This window comes from Gallinula chloropus (genome assembly GCF_964237585.1).
Source record: "Gallinula chloropus genome assembly, chromosome: Z".
In the NCBI taxonomy this organism is placed as follows: Eukaryota; Metazoa; Chordata; class Aves; order Gruiformes; family Rallidae; genus Gallinula; species Gallinula chloropus.
Window position 1 is genome coordinate 90,226,507 of NC_140089.1, and position 17,974 is coordinate 90,244,480.

At 51.6% G+C, this 17,974-nt stretch overlaps 1 long non-coding RNA gene across 3 annotated transcripts; it reads left to right on the forward strand.

Moving 5' to 3' along the window:
* Positions 1 to 905: 905 nt before the first annotated feature.
* LOC311203363 lies at positions 906 to 16,298 on the forward strand. Of its 3 annotated transcripts, none has more exons than XR_014617960.1 (8): positions 906 to 1,017; positions 2,326 to 2,630; positions 12,722 to 12,891; positions 14,089 to 14,142; positions 14,228 to 14,416; positions 14,532 to 14,618; positions 15,678 to 15,848; positions 16,186 to 16,298. It is a non-coding gene; the product is annotated as an uncharacterized lncRNA (long non-coding RNA). The 3 variants fall into 3 exon arrangements; XR_014617962.1 differs by lacking the exons at positions 906 to 1,017; positions 2,326 to 2,630 and adding exons at positions 3,286 to 3,455; positions 3,698 to 3,910; XR_014617961.1 differs by lacking the exons at positions 906 to 1,017; positions 2,326 to 2,630 and adding an exon at positions 3,286 to 3,910.
* Positions 16,299 to 17,974: the final 1,676 nt, after the last annotated feature.

A 17,974-nucleotide genomic window follows, 5' to 3' on the forward strand; every position in this document is an offset into this window, starting at 1 on the left:
TGACGCGAAGCAAAGTCCGGGCAAGAAAGTACTGGCAAAGCGGGACATCCGGCTATCGTTTGGGGCGCATGCGCAGTGGTGTGACGCGAAGCAAAGTCCGGGCAAGAAAGTACTGGCAAAGCGGGACATCCGGCTATCGTTTGGGGCGCATGCGCAGTGGTGTGACGCGAAGCAAAGTCCGGGCAAGAGAGTACTGGCAAAGCGGGACATCCGGCTATCGTTTGGGGCGCATGCGCAGTGGTGTGACGCGAAGCAAAGTCCGGGCAAGAAAGTACTGGCAAAGCGGGACATCCGGCTATCGTTTGGGGCGCATGCGCAGTGGTGTGACGCGAAGCAAAGTCCGGGCAAGAAAGTACTGGCAAAGCGGGACATCCGGCTATCGTTTGGGGCGCATGCGCAGTGGTGTGACGCGAAGCAAAGTCCGGGCAAGAAAGTACTGGCAAAGCGGGACATCCGGCTATCGTTTGGGGCGCATGCGCAGTGGTGTGACGCGAAGCAAAGTCCGGGCAAGAGAGTACTGGCAAAGCGGGACATCCGGCTATCGTTTGGGGCGCATGCGCAGTGGTGTGACGCGAAGCAAAGTCCGGGCAAGAAAGTACTGGCAAAGCGGGACATCCGGCTATCGTTTGGGGCGCATGCGCAGTGGTGTGACGCGAAGCAAAGTCCGGGCAAGAAAGTACTGGCAAAGCGGGACATCCGGCTATCGTTTGGGGCGCATGCGCAGTGGTGTGACGCGAAGCAAAGTCCGGGCAAGAAAGTACTGGCAAAACGGGACATCCGGCTATCGTTTGGGGCGCATGCGCAGTGTTATGAGGAGAAAGCGAGTGTGGGCAGGAAGTACTGGCACTGCCCAATATCCGGGTACCGCGCATGCGCCGTACCGCGAAGCCATCGCAGGGCAAATACACTTATGGCGGAGGCGGGAAGGAGAAACCGGGCACCACTTTCACCGTCGACGCCTACAAAACAGCGCCCAACGCGGAAGCGCCAGCGTGCAGCGCGTCGTCATATGCACCGGTACGCCAGCGCGAGGAGGAGAAGTACCGGAGGAGACCCCGGGGGGGGGCGGGGCAGGGCAGCGGGGGCTCAGGTCGCTGGGATGGGCTGGGCTGGGGGATTGTGAGGGACTGGGGGGGGGGGGCATTGGGGGGCAACTAAGAGGGGCTGGGAGGCAGTTAGGGGGTACTGGGAGGAAACTGGGGGGTAACTGGAGTAACTGGGAGTTACTTGGGGGTCACTTGCTGGTTTTTTATTATTTCGGGGGTGTGGGGTTGTCCATGGGGTTTGTGTCTCTTCAGAATTGTGGCTTGTGGGTTTTTCTGGCTCAAGGGGTTGGTTTGGCAGAGGAGGGCTTAGGGGTTCTGTTGTCGTTTTTGTGGTGTCTGGGGTTTGTGGGTTTGTTGGGGTTTTTTTGGTTTGGTCCCGATCTGGGGCCCCCAGTACAAGAAGGATGTGGAACTGTTGGAGGGGGTTCAGAGGAGGGCCACGAAGCTGATTAGAGGGCCAGAGCACCTGCCCTACAAAGAGAGGCTGAGGGAGCTGGGCTGGGTCAGCCTGGAGAAGAGAAGTCTGCAGGGGGGGGGGGCCTCATTACGGTCTTCCAGTACCTGAAGGGAGCTTATAAGCAGGAGGGATTCAATTTTTTAAAAGGATATACAATGGCAGAACAAGGGAGAATGGATTAAAACTTAAGGAAGGAAGGTTTAGATTAGATATTAGGGGGAAGTTTTTTACAGAAAGAGTGGTGGGGTGCTGGAACAGGCTGCCCAGAGAAGTAGTGGATGCCCCGTCCCTGGAAGAGTTCAGGGTGGGGTTGGATGGGGCCCTGGGCAACCTTGTGTAGATCCAGGCCTGAGGTTGGTGGCCCTGCCTGTGGCAGGGGGGTTGGAGCTGTATGATCCTTGGGGTCCCTTCCAACCCATGCAATCCTATGATTCTATGGTTATTTTGGTTTGGGTTTTGTGTTGTAGGAGTTTTTTGGGGTTTGTTTGTTTGTTTGGTTGTTTTTTTTAATTGGGTTTTTGGGATTCCTGTGGCTTGTGGGTTTTTTAAAATGCTACGTGGGTTTTTCTCAGGTCTGGGTGGGCTCAGGCTTTTGATATTTTTTTTCATTTCTTTACCACATTACCGTAACTGGAAATGGAGCACAGGTTCTGCTCTGCCTTTTGTTTCCTTGTCAGCAAACATGTGCAACCTCAGCTACTGTAACAGACGGGCCCTGGCAAGTAGGTCATGCACTCCAGTGCCTGTTCTGGGAATGATTGCGTTGGTCTTGGCTCTGGTGGGGAGGAGGAGCTGGTCTGGACTTGTGCTTTGCCCTTGCAGATGCCGTCCTGGAGAAGGCCGTGCGCAAGCGCGTTCTGAAGCCGTTGAAGGGCCCCACTGAAGCCCCGTCGAGAGAGTTTCACGCCGCAGACGGCTCTTGGAAAGAGCTACAGGAAAACCTGCAGCTGGTGCGGCAGAGGAATGCTCAGGAACTGTGCGTGCTTGTTCCCACGCCAGACTTTGTGGACGTTGAAAGGATTCAAGTCAGGTTGGTGACCGTGCAGGAAATGCATTCACCGGAAAAGCGAGTCCTGCTGCTGCTGAGAGTGAGCAGACTGGTTTAGGGGCTCTGGAGAATACGTCAGGTACGGTGCTTCGTGTGGCAGCATGTCAAATGAGTTTCAAAAGAGTGGTCCTTTCACCCCAGCCCCCACCTGAATGCCACACGGACAGGTGCTCTCTGCAAGGGGAAGGAGATTGGAAAGGGGAGGGAAAATAAAAAGCAAAAGCCCCACTGTATTTAGTTATGTCCCAAGTGATTTCAGCTTGTTTCCCTCAGAAATAACCTTTGTTTGCAGCCCCAGTGTCTGTAGTCATGTCCCAAGTGGTTTCAGCCCCTTGCCCTCAGAAACAACCCCTATTTGCAGTCCCAGTGCCTGTCGTCACGTTCCAAGTGATTTCAGCTCCTTGCTCTCAGAAACAACCTTTATTGACAGACCCAGAGGCATCCTGAGCGTGTCTGGGCTGGCATTGGGGCAGTGCTCAGCAGCCATTTGGGTTTGGTGCTCGGCGGGGTCGGTGGGGGAAGGAGGCAGTGCGGGGTTTTTTTTTTCAGGCTTGTGGTTTTCACTGGGTTTTGGGGGTATCAGGGTTCTGTGGGGCTTTGCGTTGGGGCTGGGGTTAGAGGGGTCGTTTCGGGCTTGTGGGGTTGTTTTAGTTGGATAGGGGTGGTTGGTTGGGGCTTGCAGGTTTTTTGTGATTTCGGGGGTGCAGGGGGGTGTCCGCGGGGTTTGTGTGGGTTTGTGTCTCTTCAGAATTGTGGCTTGTTGGTTTTCTGGCTTGTGGGGTTGCTTTGCCCTGGCAGATGCTGTCCTGGAGAAGGCCATGCGCAAGCGCATTCTGAAGCCGTTGAAGGGCTCCATTGAAGCGGTATTGAGAGAGTTTCATGCTGCACATGGCTCTTGTAAAGCGTAAGAATTCCTTCCAAAGTGCCAAAAGGCAGCTTAAGGGGGAGACCCTCAGTATCTGAGCTTTGTTTCCTTCAAAGGAACTTGGAAACTTCAGTGTCATTGTGAGCGATGGCTATTACTCGCCTTTTGCACTCCTCAGTTACAAAATTTGGCAGGAGTTAAACCCTGAACGATGCCCAATTATATTCCACATCCTGTTTTATTAGGGTGACTAACACTACCCCCTTCGCATTGCGCTCCAGGAAGTTGACCATGGATGCATAGGGAAGACCTGACCAGTGAGACCATGCAGCAGTGCCAGAGATGTCCATCAGTTCTGTGCTGAAAGGCTTAAGATGGACGAGACAGAAGAATGCAGCCAATTTCTTCTTGTTTCTGACACCCGGCAGCAACTGACAGAGGTTACCTGCCTTCTGAAAATAAATGCCGAGCTGGACGGCCGTCCGCAAGCCCAGGTCTTTGGCTTTGCCTACAAGCCTGTAAACGGCGATCCATATGGGGCCATCTTTCAAACCGTCAGCAAGGCGGTGCCTTAAACCCAGCAACTTGTCATTTGATACATGCTGTCCCAGTCTGTCGGAAGAGGAGTCAGCGAGGAAGGAAGCCAGCTTGGCTGAGTAGGGAGATCCAGGAAGATATTTGGGAAAAGAGGGGAAAAATATGACCTTTGGAAGAAGGGGCAGGTGTCTTGGGCCAACTATAGGAATTTAGTGAGATCATGTAGGGAGAAAGTCAGAAGGGCTAAAGCTGCACTGGAACTCAAACTGGCCAGTTCTGTAAAAGATAATAAAAAATCCTTCTATAGGTACATTAACAGTAAGAGGGGATCAAGGAGAATCTCCAGCCCTTATTGGATACTAAGGGAACATTAGAGACAAGGGATAAGGACAAGGCTGAGGTCTTTAATTCCTTCTTTACCTCAGTCTATAATAGTAAAGATGGTTATTCTCTGAGTCCTCATCCTCAGGATCTGGCTGACAGAGAGGGGAAGAATAGCATAATTCCCATGGTTAAGGAGGAAATGATTAGCGACCTACTTGGCCAGGTAGACACTAACAAGTCAATGGGACCTGATGGGATCCACCCCAGGGTGCTGAGAGAGCTGGCAGATGTGCTTGCCAAACCCCTTTCCATCATCTACCCGAAATCCTGGCAGACTGGGGAAGTTCCACTCAACTGGAGGATGGCAGATGTTACCCCCATATATAAGAACGGCCGGAAGGAGGATCCAGGGAACTACAGGCCTGTCAGCCTGACCTCAGTCCCTGGAAAAATCATGGAGGGGGTCATTTTGGGAGCTATCATGCAGCACATGCATGACGGCCAGGGGATCAGGCCTAGTCAACATGGGTTTACAAAAGGTAGATCTTGTCAAACTAACCTGATCACCTTCTATGACAAAGTGACCTGCTTAATGGACAAGGGGAAGGCTGTGGACGTGGTCTACCTGGACTTCAGTAAAGCCTTTGACACGGTTTCTCACAGCATTCTGACTGAGAAACTGGCTGCCACTTGCCGTGACAGGTGGACCCTCAACTGGGTTAAAAACTGGCTGGATGGCTGGGCCCAAAGGGTGGTGGTGAATGGAACCAAATCCAGCTGGAGGCCGGTCACAAGTGGCGTCCCCCAGGGCTCAGTCCTGGCTCCAGTTCTGTTCAACATCTTTATCAATGACCTGGATGAAGGGATTGAAGCTCCCTCAGTAAGTTTGCAGATGACACTAAGGTGGGAGGAAGTGTTGATCTACCTGAGGGTAGGGAGGCTCTTCAGAGGGATCTGAACAGACTGGACCGATGGGCTGAGACCAACGGGATGAAGTTTAACATGGCCAAGTGCAGAGTGCTGCACATGGGACATAACAACCCCATGTAACACTACAGGCTTGGGGGAGGTTGGCTGGACAGCTGTCAGGAAGAGAAGGACCTGGGGGGTGTTGGTTGACACCAGGCTGAATATGAGCCAGCAGTGTGCCCGGGTAGCCAAGAAGGCCAATGGCATCTTGGCTTGTATCAAAAGCAGTGTGGCCAGTAGGTCTAGGGAGGTAATTATGCCCCTGTACTCGGCATTGGTGAGGCCACACCTTGAGTACTGTGTGCATTTCTGGGCTCCCCACCATAAAAAGGACATTGAGTTCCTTGAGCAGGTGCAGAGAAGGGCAACCAGGCTGGTGAAGGGGCTGGAGGGCAAATCATATGAGGAACGGTTGAGGGAGCTGGGGATATTTAGAGGAGGCTGAGGGGAGACCTTATCACCACCTACAACTACCTGAAGGGAGGTTGTAGAGAGGTGGGTGATGGTCTTTTCAGCCAGGTGACAGAAGATAGAACAAGGGGAAATGGCATGAAGCTGTGCCAGGGCAGGTTTAGATTGGATATTAGAAAAAAATTTTTTACAGAAAGAGTTGTCAGGGCCTGGAACAGGCTGCCCAAGGGAGCTGGTTGTGTCACCATCCCTGGATGTGTTCAAAAAAAGGGTAGATGAGGTACTTAGGGATATGGTTTAGCATAGGATGGGAATGGTTGGACTTGATCTTCAAAGGTCTCTGCCAACCTTGTGATTCTGTGATTCCTGTTCCTTTTGTTAACTGTTGAGAAGGTCTTTGTTGTCTGGCTTCCTTCAGGAGCCAAGATGGGCCTTAAACCAGGAACACCCGGTAAAAGGCCCTCAGCTGCTTGCAGCGCAGCCTGCAGAACCCCATGTAAACCACGGATGGGGACAGTCAGGTGCAATATTCCACTGGTGCCTTTGAGTGCGCAGCTGGGACATGAATTTCTCGCATTCAAGGGTTCCTCAGATTCTCATAGCAGCTTGCTGACAAGAAGGTTAGGGGTACCTGAGAAGCTGGGAGTGGACAGGGCCATGACAGCTGCCAGGAACTGGCCAAAGGGATATTTCAAGCATATGATGTCATTCTCTGAATATGATTGAGGGGAGCAGGAAGCTCAGGAACTATCTGAGCATTGGCTCTGGCTGGTGAACAGTTGTGCTGTGTATTGCTTGTGTATTCTTTTATAATTACTATTGTCTTTATTTTTTTGTCCTATTTAACTGTTTTTATTTTAAGCCATGAGTTTTATGCTTTTCTTTTTGATTCTCTTCACCCATCTCACTGGAGAGGAGTTGAACCGGCAAATGGCTGAGTGGTTGTTTTAACTCCCTACCAGGTTAAATCCATCGCGTTAGCCACATCCTGCTTTCAGTCTCCCTGTCCCACAACTCTTTTCTATGTCCCCCTATCCTTCCTTCGGCTTACCATTTTTAGCTCTGTCTCCTTCTGCATTTGGGCATTGAGCCTTGTGGCCGACTCGCTGCTGGGATTTACATGCACTATCGAGTAAAGATTTCCTGATACCTCTGGATGTGTTTGTAGCCCTCTAATACAGAGTCCATGGCTGTGAACAGGTGCAGGGGTGATGGCATGGCCAATGAGGCTGAGGGGCTGGCCCTGGTCCATGAAGGGGCTCCAGCTGTAAAGGTGGTTATCTGGGCCTATGTGCCTGAGGCAGCTGACGGAGGAGTGGATCCAAAGGGGTCTTGCAGACAGGCACCTCTGGCAAAGGATGGCCAGTCCCTGCAGTGAGGAAGGATCTCTCCGAATTGCCCGTGAGAGAGCAGATCAGCATGTGATGCCAGGAGCTCGGTGTCTGTATTGGCTATGTGCTAAACCACAGGAAACCAGAAGCTTTGCAGATCAGGACCATTGAGCCATCCAAGCAGGTAAGGGTCAGGCAGACATGAGTGTGGATGAGGAAGAGGCGGACCTGGAGAGAGGCATTGAGGTGGTGGAGGTCTCCTGCCAGTGCCAGGAACTGTTACTGAGTTGCTCATTCTCTGCTGCCATGCAGCAGATCTGTCTGCCTCCTGCCCATCGCTGATCTTTTTTCAGTCTGGAGAAAAGGAGACTGAGGGAACACTTCATCACGGTTTATGGCTTCTTCACAAGGGAGAGTAAAAGGACAGGAGGTGATCTCCTCTCTTTGGTGACCAGTGATAGAACCCAAGGGAATGGCGTGAAGCTGCGATGGGGGAGATTTAGGCTGAATTTTAGGAAGAGGCTCCTTACTGAGAGGATGGTAGAGCCCTCATTATCCTACTCTCTTCTCAGTGGGTACTTTGGGGAGGATTGGGGAGGGTGGTGGTAACAAATTAGAAGCGCTTTTTTTTTATTCAGTGTTGAGTCTGCTTTACCAGTGACAGTGCTTGCTGAATGGTCTCTGCCTGTCCTTATCTTGACAAGTAAAAGACTTACTATCTACTTTCTCTCATGTCCAACTAAAAAGGGAAGTGATAGAGGGACTTTGAGTATCTGGCCTCCAGCCAGGATTAAGCCATTACTGGGGGTCAGGCAGTGGCACCCCTTAATGTTCCTGCTGGGCTGCAGCTGTGTGCTGGGGCTGGAGGAATCCCAGGTGCTGGTAATGAGATTGATGGGGCCTGCCTGTGGCTTTTATTACCCTGCACCAGGCCAGCTGTGAAGGGGCTGTGGCTGCACTGAGGGAAAAAGTGAGTGGGACTGTGCAATAGACTGGAGGGTTCCAGGGAAAGTCACGTAGAGGGCAGTGGCCCCTCTGGGGTGGGGGCAGCAGGGTTCGTGTTTGATGCATAGAGCAGTGGCAGCAGCTGCTTGGATCTGGGGCGGGGAGGCATGTGCCCTGTTAGCACAGGGGATGGGACAGTGTCCCCGCAGGGTCAGAAAGCATGGATGGCCACCTCTGCAGCATGTGGGTAGTGTAGTCCTGGGACATATGGCTGGCTTTTGGCCATAATTGTTCTCTGGGACATGCCAGGAGGTGTAGTCCCAAGGCACTCGGCTACCAGGCAGCACTTGTCACTGCATACTGGGAGGCATTGTTTTCAGGTGGTTGTTTTGCAGCTATGGTGTCTGTGCAGTACAGACACCATAGCGCACAGCTCAAGCGCAAGGGTTGGTTATGTTGCTGGTTTTGAGTGGTTTACTACAGGCTTCCAGTTACTCCTGAAAAAATCTTGCTCCCTTTTCCCCTTCCCTCAACCATTTCATAACTTGGTTCTGAACACCCTGTGTACCTCTCACATCCTGGGCAGTTCCTGCCCTGGCCCATCTTTTTCCCATGCTGCTGTGGTTTTCTTGTCTTCCCTTTACCCTTTCTCTTTCTTTTTGTCCTGCTCCCACTTTCTCTCTCCCTCTTATTCTCATTCTCACTGGTGGGTGCTGCTAGAGCCTAAAAGTGACGGAAGGGAAAACTAGGACTATTCCCTTGGCTAGGAAAGCCCAGAGCTCCAAGGTTCTACCCTGATGGTGGGCTACCCAGGGAGGTTTCAGGTCAGGACCAAGTTTCTCTCATTTGGGACTCATCTAGTTCTGTTAAGGGCATTGGTCAGAGAGAGGGTCAAGGTTAGTTAGTTGACCATTTAAACTACTTACTTTGCAAACAGAGAGATTCTTTAGAAGGGACATTTGAGGGATGCGTTTCTGCTTTATCATTCAGCCTCATCCAAAAATGTAGTACCAGTAGAAGTTGGGTGGTGCATATGGTCTCACTAGAACCATAGCATAACCATGTAGCACTCCGGCTTTTTTGTACAAAGCTAAAGCATATGATTACCAAGAGTAGTATTTTTACTGTATTTAATTAGCTGTTTTCCTGAAAACTTTAGGAGGGTGTTAATCTTTTTCTGTCGACATCCCAGAAAAATTAAAACTGCTTACCAAGTTGCACTATCAACATGAAAGATGCAGTTGCAGTAAAAGTGGAAATAATTTTCAGCAAGAGTCTCTCTTTCCGTTTGGTACTTTGCATCCCATCAAGTCAAGTCAGAAAACCCACTCCTGCCTTTGAACCTTCTGCAGACAGAACCCTCCCCTTTCCCAGGGGACTGTGGGAAGGGTGGTGGGTGGGGCCTAGGGGTATGTGAGCAACTGGCCTTGCCCTGGGCAGCTCACTCACCTGAAGTGTTTCTTGAGTGTTAGTGTTCTGTCTTTCTTTTGGTAGATAGAGCTATGTAGTTGGCTTGGCTGTCTGGGGAGCTATATCTGAGGTAAGAGCTTTTGGGAGTAGTCAAGGCTAAGCAGAATGTATATAATAGAAAGTACGTTCATGTGTAGCTTTGCGTGATGGTGGTTTGAATTTTCAGTGGTTTGTAAGATGACTTAATTCTACACAATTATTTGTTTTTTAATTCTAGGTGCATGAGACTTCATTTTTCTTTTTTGTCAACTTTGCTCAATATGCTGTATCGCTTCTAACAGGTCTAGTGATGAGATTTTTTCTAGCTGGGGTTAGAGTGAGTGTCTTGTCCACAGAGAGTTTTAACTTTCTGCTGTAAAGTAATGGGGATCAAAGGTGTAGTATCTTCCAGGTCAGCTTACGGCTTGCTTAATTGTTCCTAGGGTAATAGGGTTCCGTGGCTTTTCTTGTGGGATCTGAGGTGTGTGGATGTTTTTAATTGGTGGTGGGTTTTTTTTACTTCTTTGGGTTTTGGGCTTTGTGGGGGTTCGTTTGGGTATTTTAATCTGTTTGTCTTCAGCATCTGTCTCTGTCTGGCTCCTTATTCCCAGCTTTTAAGTTCTTGCTCTCTCTGCCATAGCCTGTCTGGACTTCTTTTCTTGGTTGCTCTATCTTTATCTCTCTGCCAGCTCCCTCTCACTCTTCTCAGTCCACAGCTGTCTGTCCTGTGGGCCGTGCTATTTGTCTGCCCTTCCCCATCACTCATGTCCAGGTCCCTGCTGCTGCTTTTTATTTTGTCCCTATCCAGCTGGTAGCCTGTGACTGGTTTGCATCTGTTTGTTTTTTTTCCTCTGTATCTCCCTGCCTGTGTCCCAGTCCCTTTTCTTTGAATTCCTCCCTCTGCCATGTAGTCTTGGTGATGTTTTGCTCTTCTCCATTTCTCACTGGCCAGAGCTTGGTCCTGATTTGTTAATCCTGCCCTACCTACCCTGTAGCCTGTTGCTTTTATCCTTGCTCCATCTATCTAATGCTGGCTCCCAGGTGACACCCTTTCAGAATTCCTCCCCCTCATAGTTCTGTATGCATGGCTATGCTTTTTGCTCTGTGGCTTTTTTCCTTCTTATCTTTCTTTTTCTATCCCTCCAGCTCCCCATCGCTGTTTCTTACTTTGGCCCCTCTGCCGGATAGCGTGTAGATATGCGGTTCAGTTTGTGCTGGTGCTTGTCTGTGTAGACTGACCCCTAACCCTTGCCTCTTCACTCTGTTGCTCCGTGTCATTTCCTGCCCCTGTCTCTGCCCTGTTACTTCTTGCCTTTTTCTGTTTATCTCAGTCCAGCTCCCTGGCTCCATGTTTGTTTTTTTCTCCTTGTCTGTAGGATTCTGTAAGCTGTGACTCTCTTTTTTTTCTTCTGTGTGGGTTTTTTTTTTTTCCTATATCATAAGAAAGAAGAATTATGTAGTGACTACAGGAACGTCCCGGTGTGTGTCCCTTCCTTGAGGCTGCACACAGTTCCCTGGTTGTCTGAGCTAAGTGTAGCCTGGAATTTGACAGGAGATAGAAGTTAAGAATTGCCTGCAAAACATGAAGTATGGTTCTGAACTGCAGCTCCTGGGGAACTGTGCTACCTGTGGTGGGGTGGTGGGGTGGTGGTGAGGGGGGAGGAAGGGTGAGAAACTGTGAACAGAATTGAGCCTGGGAAGAAGGAAAACGTGTGGGGAGGTGTGTTAAGATTTGGTTTTATTTCTTATTATGCTACTTTGATTTCAGTGGGAACTTTGTTGGGGAGTGGGGTGGTGGGAACAAGTTAGATGCCTTTCTTTATTCTGTGTTGAGTCTATTTCAGCTGTGATGTTACTTTCTGAGTGATCTCTGGCTGTCCTTGACTCATAAGCCTCTCCATATAAATGTTCTCTCCTGTCCAGCTGAAAAAGGGAGTGAAGGGCTTTGGTGGGCATCTGGCTTCCAGTCAGAGAGAAACCACCACACGAATCAGGTGTTGGTGTCCTCCCCCTTTTCCTGCCTGGCTGCAGCTGTGTGCCCAGGGCAGGAGGGAGCCCCAGTTGTCAGCAGTGAGGCTGATGGGGACGGCCTGTTCCTGCAAGAGGCTGCCTGCCTGTAGAGGGTCTGGTGGCTCCTACTCCCTTTCCCTGGGCAGCTGTGGAGTGGCTGTTGTGAGGCAGGGGAGGAGTGGAGTCATCACTGGGCTGCGGCTGCACCAAGGGAGAAAGTGAGCGGGCTGTGTGATGGACTGGAGCGTCCTGGACAAAGCCCCAAAGAGGGTGGTGGCCCCTCCAGAGTGGGAGCTGAGGGGTCCATGTCTGAGGTGTGGAGCAGTGGTGGCAGCTGCCCAGATCTGGCAGGGGGGTGGTGCCCTGTTGGCACAAGGGGATGGGACAGCATCCCCACAGGGTCGAAAAGCATGGATGGCTGTCTGCCATAGCATGTGGGGGGATAGTCCTGGGGCACATGGCTAGCTTTTAGCCATGTTGGCTCACTGGGGCATGCTGGAAGGTGAACTCTTGGGTCCTCAGCTTCCAGGTGGCATTTGCCATTGCATCCCAGAAGGCATGTTTGGTGGTTTCATTTTTGTGGACTTTGCTGCCAGGCAGCACAAGTAGTTTGACCGTGATGGTTGCTTTTGTTGCCAGTTTCAAGTGGTTTTCTGCAGCTTTCCAGCAACTCCTGAAAAAGATATTCTTTCTGCCCCTCACAGTCTTCCCTGACTTTTTATGGAGTAGGATTTGTGTTCTTTGGGCTTGTAAAAGTTTTCACCCAGGAATCTCGCTTTTATCATGTTATCTATGTGCAAGCTTTACCTGTTTTCCAGTTTTGCCTTATTTTTTTGCTGTGTGATGAGATTTACTCTTGTATCAGTCACAGCAGTTATGTTCTCTTGTTACTCCATATCTATTTACAGTTTTAACACCCATCTTTTAAAAGAGAAAGGTGCCAAATTAAGAACTTAAGGTCACTGTGTTGCAGTCATCACTCTCTTCCTATCAGCTTGTTGCAGTTTTGTGTAGCCATGCTGCTGAAACGGTTTCTGTAAGCAGCAGTTACAGTTTTCTGCCGGCCCCCGAAAGTGTAAACATCAGGCAATTCAAGGCCAAAGTTGCAGCCCAGAGATATAGTGCCTCTGTGAATCACATATAGGAGAAAAAAACTTGGAAGCAGCTGCATTTTGCCACTGGAGAAGGGAATGAGAAGATCTAACAAGCTATGCAGACACCAAGGCTGGGGGGGAGGTGGGGAGGAGGTGCCCCAAGTGCCAGAGAGAAAGATGCCCCTGCAGCCTGTTGAGAAACCCATGGTGGAACGGGTGTTCCTCCCCCCTGCAGTCGATGAAAAAGGCCGAGACCCCATCTGTAGCTCGTGGAGAGGCTCCATGCTGGATGGAGCAGGTGGAGACATAGAGAAGATGCTGTGACCCTACGTTGGATCAAGCCTCTGCCAGCACTTGCAACCTACAGAGATGAGAGAAGAGAGAGAGAGATTTGTGCCGGAACAGGTTTGCTGGGGGAAGGCTTGTAACCCTGTGGAGGACTGGGACTGAGAGACATTGTGATCTACCACTGCCCGCCATAGCGGTGATCCACAGTGGGGCAGTTGAATGAAGAGATAAAGCCCTGGGGGCAGAGGCTCACATTGGAGAAGTTCATGGAGGACTGTCTCCGGTGGGTTGGACCCCACTGTGCAGCAGGGGGAGGGTGTGGAACAAATGTTGTCCCTCCCCATCCCCCCCCCCCCCCCCAACCCCATCCCCCAGCCGAGAAGGAAACCAACTTGCAAGGAACTGACCGAAGGCCCCATCTCCCAGTCCCTACCCCCTTGTGCTGCAATTCGGGGGGAAGAAGGGAGTGAAATCATGACTAGAGTGAAGTCTGCTGAGAAGGTAGAGGTGTTTTAAGATCTGGAAAAGGAAAACAGCTCATGAAGACATAACAGAGAACCCCATTTTTCCCAGTCCCTGCCCCACAGTGCTGCAAGCAGGGGGAAGAAGGGAGCAAAATCGTGGCTAAAGGGCAGTCTGCTTAGAATGGAGGTGTGGGGAGAAGGTGCTACTGAGAACCCCCTTTTCTCCAGTCCCTGCCCGCCCCCCCCCCCCCCCCCCCCCCCCCCCCCGGTGGCACAACAAGAGGGAAGAAGGGAGCAAAATTCTGACTAAAGTCTGCTAAGGAGGGAGTGGTGGTAAAGTGTTTTAAGATCTGGTTGTGTTTGTCTTAATATTTGGTCACACTCCCAACTTTAGTTGTCACTGTTGTTGTAGTGTAATAAATTAGGTAGTTTTCCTTCACTGTTGAGTCTGTTTTGCCCATGTTGTTGATGACAGAATGCTCTCTCCCTGTCCTTCTGTTGACTCCTGAGCCTCTTTATATATTTTTTTTCTCCCCTGTCCAACTAAGAAGGAGAGTAATAGCCTGACTTGGGTAGGTGTCTGGCCTCCAGGCAGGGCTAAACCATCACACAGCTGAACACCTTACTGGCTCACAAAGAGGCGCTGGGGGGTGAGGCAGTGGCGGGACAGACATTGCAGCGTGGCTTACAGGCCTCCCTTGTTTGTGCTGGCCAGGCCAGGCCCGAGTGTCGGTGCGGCCACCTGTGAGTGACTGAGGCAAGGCGAGCGATTGGCCAAGGGAAGGGAATGGAGGATGGGGGTGGGTTTTGGCAGTTCCTAAGCTCATGGCTTTGGCTTTTTCTTTTGCAGGCTGCGTGGGCAGTGTTGGTGAGGCATGGCAACCCGTATGAGGACACCGAGAAGGTGAGGCGATCGTTGTCTGCTTTGGTGTCTAATGACAGAGTGTTGTGTGGCAGGTAGCTGCAATGTTGGCCTTGGGTTTTTGCAGGTGCTGTGTGGCCCACTTTGGAAGTGGAGGAGCTGTTGAGATGATCTGGAATAACAGCAAGGCGCCGAGGGGTGAGGCGGTGGTGGGAGCGGCGATCTCTCACAAGTGTCCGAGTTTTATGTTATGTCTCTTGGGGCGGTAGACACCATAAAGGAGAAAAGCCAACGCGTCCATGCCTGGAATGAGCAGGTGAGCGGAACCCCGTGGCCTTTTTGAGAAAGGGGCTTGGGTTGAGGTTTGAAATCAATGTGCACAATGCTAAGTGTTGGCACTGTTTTGATAACATCTGTGTTCTTTATGGTAGAGCTTGAAGAATTACGTGGTGACTACAGGAACGTCCCATTTCACTTGCGTGCGGACTTGTGCGTGCATTCCTTGAGGACGGATACAGGTGGCTGGATTACTGAGAGCTAAGTGGAGGGACCGGGGCTGGGCTGGGAGAAGGCTGGGCTGGGAGGTGGTGGTGCGCTTTTTGCCTGTGAAATCAGTGTAGGGGAGGGGCCTGTGCAGAGGTGTTTGCCTCTGGGCAGGTGTGTCGGTTGCCATCATGACGCCAGGGTGTGCTGGGCAGGGCAGGTCCAGCCTGCGTGTTTCTGCTTCTTGTTGTCTGGCATGTCTTAGTTCTTCTGTGTGAGTCAGTGTCCTCTCTGTGCTCAAAAGGGGCATGGTGTGCCTCTTGGGTGCGGTCTCTAGGGTCTCAAATGCCCATCCTTGTTCCTTGGTGTGGTGTGGCTCTTTGCTTGTGTGGCCAGCTTGCGGCGTGGTTCATCCTCAAGTCTCGGAAGTTTCTGGTTGGTCCTCTCTTGCAGCACGATCTGCCAAAACTGCAACACTGGCTCTCCCAGCAGCTGTGCTCTCCAGCCATCTGTTTTCATGGATTGAGGCTTCTTGTATGCATCCTTCTGTTGTTAGGCCTTGAACGCAGGCTTCTTGCACATCTGCCGTCCTGGTTGTGACAGTAAGTCCTTCTGCTGGGCCTTTCCCTTCCAGTCTTTTCTGGGGTGCCATAGATAGAGCTGCCTCACCTCCGTAGGGCAGCGCATTGCTCAACGGCGCCTCTGGTCTGGGGTTTCCCCCTTCTTGCTGCGAGTTTTCTCTTGTCTTGGGATCACGTTGTATGTGGGGCTCTGGGTAGCGTCGTTCTGTGTGCGTGTTTGGTGTGGAGCTGCTCTGACCGGCGCTCTAGAACTGGGGTGAGGTGGCATAGCAATAAGAGTGTGGGGTGGGTGTGTGGCTACGCCCAGGCCGCTTGGGCACAGGCAATATGGCTGCCGGGATCGAGGGGCTTGTCGGCAGGTTGCATGGAGAGCCCTTTCCGTGGTGTTTGCTGGTGATGATGGGAGCCACCGGGGAGGGGCATGGGAAAAAGGAGGGAGAACTTTGCAGGGATTGAGGGCTTGTCTGCGTAGGGCTCCAAGTCATGCCTGCTTTTTCTGTTTTTGTCTTAAAGGTGGTCTGGTGTTAGACTATAGTTGGTGTTCCTGAATGCGAGTTCTGGAATTTTGCAGTGATGAAATGGCATCGGGGGACTTGCCTAAGAATCTGTTGGGCTTTTCAGACCGGCTGCCCTCCATGCGTCCCAATCCAGTGTCGGAGGTGTGGAGTGGAGCACCGCAAGAAGGTGGGTCGGTGGGTGGCGTCGGCTGCACAAGGTGGTTGGTGGCTCTGTGCGTACTTCAGGATTTGCCTGTGTCTCTTTGAAGGCACAAAGCAAGGAGGAGAGTGGGCTGTTTCCAAGGGAGGTGACTCAGGGCAGTTGAGCTGTTCCTAGGCATCCGGAGTGGTGTTGCAGAGTCAGTTATGGGCCTCCATTGTTTGTGCTGGCCAGGCCAGGCCCGAGCCTCGGTGTGGCCACCTGTGAGCAACAGAGGCAACATGAACAATTGATGAAGGGAGTGGAGGATGGGAACAGGTTTTGGCAATTTCTCAGCTTGTGGCTTTGGCTTTTTCTTCTGCAGGCTACGCAGGCAGCGTTGGCAAGGCATGGCGACCTCTGTGAGCACACCAAGACGGGGAAGCAATTGTTTCTGTATCAGGCTTGTCTCGCATTGCATGCATAGAATTTTGGTAGTGTAATGGATAGCGTGCCTCTCTATTGGGCTTGTCTTGTGCCATGTGCCTGGGTTTTTGGGTGGTGTAAAGGATAGCATCCTATCCTTTATCTTGGGAGAAAGGGCGGGGATTTCGGAGACCACTTCTTGGAACTCATTTTAATAAGCTGTGTGGACTGAGGTTATGAATATGTATAGGTGTGTGAGGTAGCCTCATGAGTAAGTGTCATGGTACTGAATAGAACCAAGAACAACTGCCCCGTTAGTGTGCATGTGTCTGCAGTAGAGCAATCCTGCCCCGTGCACCCATCACTGAACTGTGACAACTAAAAAGAAATGGAATTCCCACCTGACGTGGGGAATTTGATGCTTTGGACTGAGGGGATGCTGCAGCTCTGTGGTGGTAGATACTGCAATCTCAATCTCGTGCTCCCTAGCTCTTGCTCACTGTCTCGCTCTCAATCTCTCTCTCAACCTCTCTCTCAAGCGCAGACTTGCGCTCTCTCTTGTCCGCTCTCTTCTCTTTCCCTCATTCTCTGGCATGCTGCTTGTAGGCCAAATGCAGTGACTGGAACCTCGACTCCTTTTTGAGTCTTAATTCTGTTCCTGAGGATTGTAAAGACCTGGTCACAGCAAAGCACCTAACTGGACATCACTCTGGAATTAAACTCAGCTGCCCCTAGCCACCCAGAGCAATCTGAGGTGGGTTGGAATGCAAGTGGGTTTCACCTCTGCCAAATTAGTCCATCTGGTTGTGGAGTGAGAGCCATGCGCCACTATCAGGCTTCTCTCGTGTCATGGGTGTGGAATTTTGGTGGTGTAATGGATAGCATACCTCTGTATTGTGCTTTCCTCGCAACACCAGCATGGCTGTTCGGGTGGTTTCATGGCAGGCTTGTGTCGCACCCTGCGCCTTTGTATCGGGCTTGTGTCGTGCCCTGCCCCTCTGTATTGGGCTCGTCTCGTGTCAAATGCATAGAATTTTGGTGCTATAATGGATAGAGTGCCTCAGTATCGGGCTTGCCTTGCGCCCTGCGCCTCTGTATCGGGCTTGCCTCGTGTCATGTTCATGGAATTTTGGTGGTGTAATGCTTAGAGCGCCTCTGTATCGGGCTTGCCTTGCGCCCTGCGCCTCTGTATCGGGCTTGCCTCGTGACATGTTCATGGAATGTGGGTGCTGTAATGGACAGAGCGCCTCTGTATCGGGCTTGCCTTGTGCCCTGTGCCTCTGTATCGGGCTTGCCTCGTGTCATGTTCATGGAATGTGGGTGCTGTAATGCTTAGAGCGCCTCTGTATCGGGCTTGCCTTGCGCCCTGCGCCTCTGTATCGGGCTTGCCTCGTGACATGTTCATGGAATGTGGGTGCTGTAATGGACAGAGCGCCTCTGTATCGGGCTTGCCTTGCGCCCTGCGCCTCTGTATCGGGCTTGCCTCGTGACATGTTCATGGAATGTGGGTGCTGTAATGGACAGAGCGCCTCTGTATCGGGCTTGCCTTGCGCCCTGTGCCTCTGTATCGGGCTTGCCTCGTGACATGTTCATGGAATGTGGGTGCTGTAATGCTTAGAGCGCCTCTGTATCGGGATTGCCTTGTGCCCTGTGCCTCTGTATCGGGCTTGCCTCGTGTCATGTTCATGGAATGTGGGTGCTGTAATGGACAGAGCGCCTCTGTATCGGGCTTGCCTTGCGCCCTGTGC